The sequence below is a fragment of the Haliotis cracherodii genome, unplaced genomic scaffold (assembly GCF_022045235.1).
Source record: "Haliotis cracherodii isolate W230 unplaced genomic scaffold, xgHalCrac1.p SCAF_11, whole genome shotgun sequence".
In the NCBI taxonomy this organism is placed as follows: Eukaryota; Metazoa; Mollusca; class Gastropoda; order Lepetellida; family Haliotidae; genus Haliotis; species Haliotis cracherodii.
In genome coordinates, this window is record NW_027266266.1 from 6689576 (window position 1) to 6698488 (window position 8913).

Genomic DNA, 8913 nt, shown 5'->3' on the forward strand with positions numbered 1-8913 from the left:
ACTGCCTACCCCTTGCCCACGACTAGTAACTTTTCTGTCGGACTGCGTGACATTTTCCTCTACCTGCCTGTCTGCCAGATAGATTTGTTTGTTTGTTTGTTTGTTTGTTTGTTGTTTTAAGTCTGCACTCAGCAATAGTTCAGCTATAAAACGGCGGTCTGTAAATAATCAAGTCAGAACCAGACAATCCAGTGACTGACATCATGAACATCAATCCACGCAATTGGGATCGATGACATGCATCAACCAAGTCAGCGAGCCTGACCACCCAATCCTGTTAGTCGTCTCTTATGACAAGCATAGTCGCCTTTTACAGCAAGCATGGGTTACTGAAGACCTTAGACTAACATATAGTCTCTGAAATGAACATATCGTACAGAAAAAACAGTTGTTCAATTATCTTGATAAAAACATGATAAAAAGGGAGCCCAGTGATTCTCTTCATTTTCAGATGATACTGCAGTAATCTAGACTAGCATGGGCTGTATTTGATATATATTTGTATCAGGGTGTGTAAGACAAACTATGAAGACCTATACTACCCCAGATCTTCACGGGTCGGCAGATAGATCTAAGACTACTTACATATTCAGTTTTATGTATACGTATTTATGTACAGAACTCCTTGTATAGATTCTCAAGTGATTGTTTGCATTATTTCAACTGAATCAACATGCAATTTGTCTCGTATTTTTTTTCCATTTTTCAATATTTATAATGTGTGAATGTGGGCAGGCAACACTTGAGGGTCACCTGCCTGACCGTTGTTGGTTTTTAAAATTGCTTCAAACACTGCACCACTATTCCAATTTCCAGCAATATCACTCCATCCTAGAAATAATAAAGTCTGGGTCAGACAAACAAGTGGTCCTCCCCAAGTCAAAACTAACAATTTAGTTCACTAGTCCTTATAATGATAACATATGATAAAACCCTTAAAAAGGGCAAATTTCTACTAGTCCTTATTATACCTCAACTATTGGGCAGTTTGGCAAGGACTACGACACAGAACTAGTGCTAGTTTCTAACGCTGAAAATGTATTGAAAATGATGCTAAGATCTTAGTTCAGGGACTGAAAAGTTTTTGGCACAGACAGCAGCATTGGAAACTAACAGTTTGAGTCCACTAGTCTTTACAATGAGAACTTATAAGCAAAATTATACCTTATGATACCTTACCGATTAGGCAGTTTGGTAAGGACTATAGGACTAGTGCCAATTTCTAACGCTGCTTACCTGTCTACATCCTGTCTACCTATTCTAACGCTGAAATTGCACGATAAGCTTCTCAATGTATGAAAGTCCAGTAATGCAGTATGTGCTCAAGGCTTTATACAAACACATACACCATCTGCTTTTTTGATAAAGGCCCAACAGTATAGCAGAAATCCTTATCAAAAGGTCAAATGTTTATCCCTATCGCATTTATACAATGCTTCCCCCCAAGATGCACAGCTATCATGCAGCCCCCACGCCCACCACACATGCACATCAACCGCTGCAGGGACGCAGCAGGGACGCCAGATGGCATCAGGGAGCGCATGCACCAAGGCAGCAACTTGTGGGGGCGTTCCTGGAACATTCACACAGTGAAGGATTCTCCCATTGCAGCTGTGTCTGCAATCATGCTCACAGCTTTTAAAAATGAAGCTTGCATTTTGTGAGGTGAGGTGAGGTGAAATGGTGTTTAACGTCGCGTCCAGCTTGCATTTTGTAATCACAAATGCAAGATTGAATGAAAGTAATCCAAGAAGAAATTTCCGAGTTTGATTTGTTTGTTTGTTGTTTATTGTGAACTCTGCAATATTCCAGCTGTATGAAAGTGGTATGAGTCCGGACCAGATAACCCGGTTTTGTTTGTTTGTATGCTGTTTAACAGCGCACTCAGCAATATTTTAGCTACAGTGATTGTCATCATGAGCATTGATCCATGCAATTGGGTTACGATGACATGCATCAACCAAGTCTGACCATCAATAGCCTCTTACTACAATCATAGTCTGGACCAGACAATCCAGTGATTGACATCATGAGCATTGATCCATGTCAATCACAAAATTAGTTAGTTGTACCTAACTGCGGCACTCAACGATATATTTGATGATGGCTTATAAATAATTGTGTCTGGACCAGACAATCTAGTGATTGATATTGCGAGCAACGATCCACGCCCCTGGGGTACAAGGACATGTCATCAACCAGGCCACTGGGTCGACCACCTGATCCATTTGGTCGGCTCTTACAACAACAGTCTGCAACATTAGCCACTCGTACGGAGTCCAAGTTGGGTAAAATTCTGTTCAGTCTAGCGAACAGCAAATAAAATGAATACTAGACCATACAATAACACTAAAATCTGAAAATGATGCTTTAGAGCCAAGTTTAGGGTAGCAGGCTCTGCAGTTCTTGGCATAGACAGTAGGTTGCTGGCGATCAATTCTAACCCAGAATCCACACATGGAGATCAAGATAGGAAAATTGGCACCGTGCAGCAATCTCATTAAAATCAGATCTTAGTTCTCCCTACCCCTAAACAAAGATCTGAGGACATCCCATTAGTGTTCACGTCAGAACGACCTTTCATCTGACCAATCAGAGCGTCGCTTACCAGATCATGAAAGTGACAGTCGGAATGGGATTTCAAATCATCAGCCCCGAAAACTTTAAAAAGGGGTATTCCGAACGATAGTTACGGGCTTAACGACTGAACTTATACAATCTAGACCATATATCTGCCATTCGAGAATGTTCTTTTGTTCAGGTTTCAAATTCTTAAGCGAGAATTTGTCAAAATATGTTTCGAAGCGTAGTCGCCAATTGGAAATTAAGGCCGTAAAGCACGAGGAAGCTGCCTTATGATTGGCTGATATCAACTTCTTGTCAGTAATTCTATTGGTCGGTCAGAGCTCGCGAAAGGTCGGTCTGACGTGACCCGTAATAGGATGTCTTCAGATCTTTGTTTAGCGGCAGCGAGAACTAAGATCTGATTTTAATGAGATTGCACCGTGCAGGTTCCTTTAAGAGAGTTGGGGGTGTTACTGGAACAGCCAACAGTGAATGATTCCCCCATCAGTGTATCATGGTGTATAGTGTCAGCTGGTGCAGGTCGAGGACCATAGAGGCATATACATGATTGCATTTGGTATCTGCCATTATACCACCGAGCCATCCTCCTTTTGATGTTTACACAACAGAAACAAAACCGTTTTCCATGCTGACATTATTAGTACAAGTCTGTGCAAACGCTTCTTCTCAACAAGACCCACTTTATAATGCACCAAGCAGAAGTTACTCTCAACATAATCATATGGCTTTATCATTATTTTCCAATCAGCCAAGTTTAGCAATTGCTATCAAAATAGATTTGATCAGTATCTACCAGTTCGACAATGTCCTATTGTCCTTGAGTATGTCGAGTGCTTCACTGTCCTGTCCCACAAAACAACTGTAGCGCTAAGACGATCATAACACACATAGTTGACATACTTAAACATAGCTGTGCGAGAGTTGTAAGCGCACCGATCGCTTTGTGGAACAGGCCCTGTCTAAATGTAAGGACCAACTTATTAAAACAATAATTAATTCAACTAGGATTTCTGATTGACTGCTCAAGGAGTGGTCAACTTTCACCCAAACACTTGTTTAATGACCGTAACAAGTTCCTCTGATCAAACAGAAACATAATTGCCATCATTGTTCAAGTGATTTTCCTCCCTCTGAAGACTGCGATATAAATGCTGTGAAACAATTGGAATATTGTTCAAACAGGCTGTAAACCCAGTTCACTCACTAAAACAGTCTGCAATAGTGTAAGAGTGATAACATGACTAAAGCAAACATCAAACCCAGCATCAAGTGTTTTAGGTGGAGTGCTACTGGTAAATAAGGTGTCCAGTCAGTCAATCTGATCGATGATCAACATCTATATTGTAATAAAACGGGTCTTACTTTGCAAAGCGTATCAAATCACATGAGCACCTTGATTAAACACATGAAAAGATTTGGAAAATATATGTCGATGCCTAGGTGATGGTACACATCTTTTGCAAATCCTGCAGGCGACCGAAATCTGCATGTTGAAATCGGTGTTGTTTACGAAACGTGATTTTGATTGGGCAAAGCATGGACTTGTTAGTCTAGCCAAACAATAACTCCATAATACTGGCCTAGTTTGGCAAGGGTGGAAACTGGACATTCACAGTCAGTTAACTCTCTTGCCCTGGGAAGATGCATGTAACATCGGGTTGAACCATTGGAGGAGCTGAATTTGCACGTGAGCTTAGTAGTTTGATCGACAGACTCAGCTCTGTGTTGGGTCATAATGCATAACCCCTCCAGAGCTCCAGATAAGCTGCGTATCTGCGTAAAATACGCATCAGAAATGCAGAAATATGCAGTAACATAAAATCCAAGCGTATCAAATACGCAACGAACATTACAGATACGCTACAAAAATAAAACTTGTGCGTATCATCAAAATATTGTGAAGTAATCCTGCATATTCGATTAGCAAATCAGCCACTTATTTTGAAATTATAAACGGGCATTCTGCCAACCTTGCCAAACTCCACGATGACAGTTACCATGGTTACATCATGATCATTTGCCATCACACTTTCTTGTGGAAGTATATGGTATTTTTTAGACCTATAAAGCTCGCGAACCCACATGACACCAGTTTGCAGGGACTATATGAATAGTGTTTTTAAATATTTAACTTAAATACCCACATGTGTAAAAACTAGTGGGTAACAGAAATTTGAATACCCAGGTAGAATTACTGATACCCAATGATTTTAAAATGCATGGGTAAAATACTCACAACACCAAAAGCTTATCTGGAGCTCTGCCCTCTATGCTTGCTTCCAACCTACATGTTTCTTGCTTCAAAAAACTTGTGTGATAATTAGTATAAAACTGTATGCTGCCTAGTAACAGTCACAGCTGAACGACCAGAGGTGTACTACGTACAAAGCAAATAACCCCATTACCTTCAAAGACTCTATAATGGAGAAAATATGAATCAGAGAGCAATGACAGTCATGCTTCAAGAATTAAGAAACCTTTTAAGGTCTCTCATTTCAAAAGGTATTTCTTTCACATCTTGTTTTCCTTTTGTTGAATGGTTGAAATACAAACAGATAGATTTTAACATGCTAAACATTTCTTTTTGTCCAAAGCAATATTGTAAACATGTTAAAGTGAGTGAGTGAGTCTTGTTTAATGCCGCTTTTAACAGTATTACAGTTATATTGCAGCGTGTCAGCTTAAACGTTTATCACTTCAGTGAAACTAATGAGCACAGGTATGGGGCTGACAAACCGAGAAACATAATCGGGGCGAACCAGGCGAACAATTATAGGTTTCTGGCGTGCCCAAGGGATTCAACTCTGCACAGCAAATCGCGGCGCCTAAGACAACTGGGGCACCTGTGCCCCCGTAAACATGTTAAAGTGATTGTAGATAGATACATGGGAAATAAAAATAAAACATGTCAGGTCAAGCGGTATTACAAGTACCATAATCGCAATAATAAGAGCCTGGGCACTTAGACAACTAACAAAGTTTGGTGCTATACAACAAGTTAAATTCCAGGGTAGAATAGGTCTTCAGCAACCCATGCTTGCCATAAAAGGTGACTATGCTTGTCCTAAGAGGCAACTAATGGGATCGGCTGGTCAGGCTCGCTGACTTGGTTGATGCATGTGCAGCAGGCAGGGCTTGGGGCTGAGCATGTTCATGTTAAATTTGAGCAAAATAAGCCTCAGTACCCTACTATGCGGCCCGGGACGTGCCTTAAGTTGACGGGGAAGTATCTAGGAGGGCGTGAAGTCATTCCACAGATGACATCCTTACTTTGTCAGGTTGCTGACAGGGTTAACCTCTTTGGTCATGTGGACAAGGCGTCAGACCTCAGATCAGAAGTCCATGGTTCGAATCCCATCACGGGACTCGGAAATTTTATGGCCGCTACACATGTCATTGTATCCCAATTGCATAGATCGATGCTCATTATGTCAATCACTGGATTGTCTGGTCCAGATATAGCATGTTCAGTCCATGTGCTAAGGTAGTCTTTGCCACACAAGTTTTGATTATTGTAGGAACTGCAACAGTGTAAATTATAATTGTATATCATTGTTTCGAGCACCTTTAGAGTACAGTACCACAACTTCTCGTGAGGATGATCTCTGCCAGCATGGCCATAGATAACATGTCTCAAAGACAAGCAACCAGTTTTAGTGAGAATCCATCGAACACGAACTCGCGACCTTCGGATTGTTATTCTGACAGCTAATCGACGGAGCTACGTCCACACTGTGAAACTAAGTGCAAATTTACCCAGTCATGCCTAAGACGTTACAGAACTGAACGAAAAGGGTCGAATAGGTGACGGACACTTACGAAGATTACGGGTAGGCATGGTGTCTCGTGACTTTTGTCTACGGACACTTACTAATTATCCCGATGCCATTTGGCACACACGTCCCATTCCGTAATTCCGAGTGGTGAGAAACGTTCCAAAATGGCGTGAACTGAAAACAGCTACATGTGTCAGACGTCGACCTCGCGAGTACGCATGAATGACATGATATTTAATAATTCGTCGGGTGGATTTTGTGACAGAAAAGTGTGGTAGGGAACACTCTAAGGATGATGTGGATAATAGTTAGGATCGAGGGAGGCATGAGCATGGCTAGTGATGACACAACGGTGAGTTTGCTTTTGAATAAGTACTGAAAAAATGTAGCCGGTGAAAGTGGCTTGTGTGAATATTCCAGGACAGATTCCAGTAGCCAAAATATTTGACACAAAACCATTTCATCCTTTTTACTTGATGTTATTCTAAGAAAAATATTAGGAGTCTCTATAGAATCTACAATAGACACTAAACGGGAACGTAACCCTAAGATCGTAAAGGGGTGATTGATCGTAAAGGGGATCCAAGAGCTAAGGATAGAGTTCGGGGTAACCTACCCTAACACTGGCAACATTTGGATGTGTTTAGCGCCAATATAATATACCAAAGAAACTACATTCCTATGCATAATAATGAAAATGAATGAACAGAAAAAAGAATATATATAGATTAGTTCCCATTTATAACCATTTTAGCCACTTGAATTACGAAACAGACGAAATAAAAAAATATACTGAAAATAAAAGTGCTTACATAAACTAGCCCTTGCTATAAAATGTGCTCTCAACATAGCTGGGTGTATTTAATGACATTGCATATAGAGATGATAAATCACTGGAAAAAAGTTTATGCACACTCGATGACCCCTGAAATCACAGGGCATTATTTCGCCGGTGTGAAGGGCAATAACATACTGTTGTGTGTGAGACAATCTCCACTTCCGTTGGAGACATTCGGTTTCCCTCGGAACTGTACGGGCAGCCGAGGTAGAAATGCACATGGCCGAGCGCCCCCGGAAAAGAGGTCGTCTGCAAACGAAGCTTCGAAACAGGTAAAATCCCTAGGTCTCAGCTAGCAGTCGCGGACCGTATTTTAACCTAACACTACGCGGATTGGGCTGTGCAATCTTGCCATTAATTGGCGAAACCCTCAGAGCAGCTAATCACTATATTGTTCGCGGAGGTAAAATCACTACAATAGTACAAATTACATCATAGGGTATTGTCAAGTGTCTGTATTCTAAAGGTAGGCCCAAGTACTTTGCTACAAATAGTAACTTCTGTGGTGGTCATAGTGATTTGATACTCCTGACTGACCAATCAGAATCAAGCATTTTCGAAACTCATGGTAGAATTTATTATTTATCATGTTTACAGGCCATGTAGGAATGTTTATCATGTTTACAGGCCATATAGGAATGTTTATCATCTTTACAGGCCATGTAGGAATGTTTATCATGTTTACAGGCCATGTAGGAATGTTTATCATGTTTACAGGCCATATAGGAATGTTTATCATGTTTACAGGCCATATAGGAATGTTTATCATCTTTACAGGCCATGTAGGAATGTTTATCATCTTTACAGGCCATGTAGGAATGTTTATCATCTTTACAGGCCATGTAGGAATGTTTATCATCTTTACAGGCCATGTAGGAATGTTTATCATGTTTACAGGCCATGTAGGAATGTTTATCATCTTTACAGGCCATGTAGAAATGTTTATCATGTTTACAGGCCATGTAGGAATGTTTATCATGTTTACAGGCCATGTAGGAATGTTTATCATGTTTACAGGCCATGTAGGAATGTTTATCATGTTTGAGATTCTTGTTTGTGGAACTGCAATGATCCCATCAGCTATATTGAACAACGGGTAAAGATTGTCAACAGGAACATTCTTGGCTATTTCCGCAATTGTGATACCAAAAAAAACTGAACTTCTTCTGCAGTTGTACGGAATTCAGGTATTGCAAAAATCAGTGCAGCTGATGTCCAAAAATGCGAACAGCTCAATGAGATCTCGTATAACGGCAGTAAGACAATCTCAACATCCCTTGGCCAATGTCTCCGCATTAGGTCTATTACAAGGCTTTCAGTTGACTATAATAGTGTGATACTTTGAGAGATGTCTAATTGAATTTGGCCTATTTCAATGACACCAATTCCCAATCACAACCACAACACACTTCTTCATATCCAGCAACACCTAATTACAAAACGAGTTGAATTTTTCAGCACTCGCTAACATCACTTGCTCGGCCGTACCGTCATGCATTGATCATACACAGTCCTACTCACAGACAACAGTGGATAAATTAAGCGACGGGCCTTTCATGCCAGAGAACACATTACATCAGATATGTTTGCGTGAAATCGATAATTTACCTACCCCAATTAATCCTCTGATAAATGCTGTGGACGACGATACGACAGTAAATATACTACGAAGGTCAATGTCATCGTTGACCGATATCTGCCACCATTTTGATA

At 40.6% G+C, this 8913-nt stretch overlaps 1 protein-coding gene across 1 annotated transcript in view; it reads right to left on the bottom strand.

The window, feature by feature from the left end:
* Window positions 1-8913, bottom strand: part of LOC139456155 (phosphorylase b kinase gamma catalytic chain, skeletal muscle/heart isoform-like) — a 62777-nt gene extending 53864 nt beyond the window's left edge. Inside the window, exon 1 of the mRNA XM_071237704.1 lies at window positions 8813-8913. The gene's annotated coding sequence lies outside the window, so the exon portion shown is untranslated. The remainder of the gene's footprint in view (window positions 1-8812) is intronic.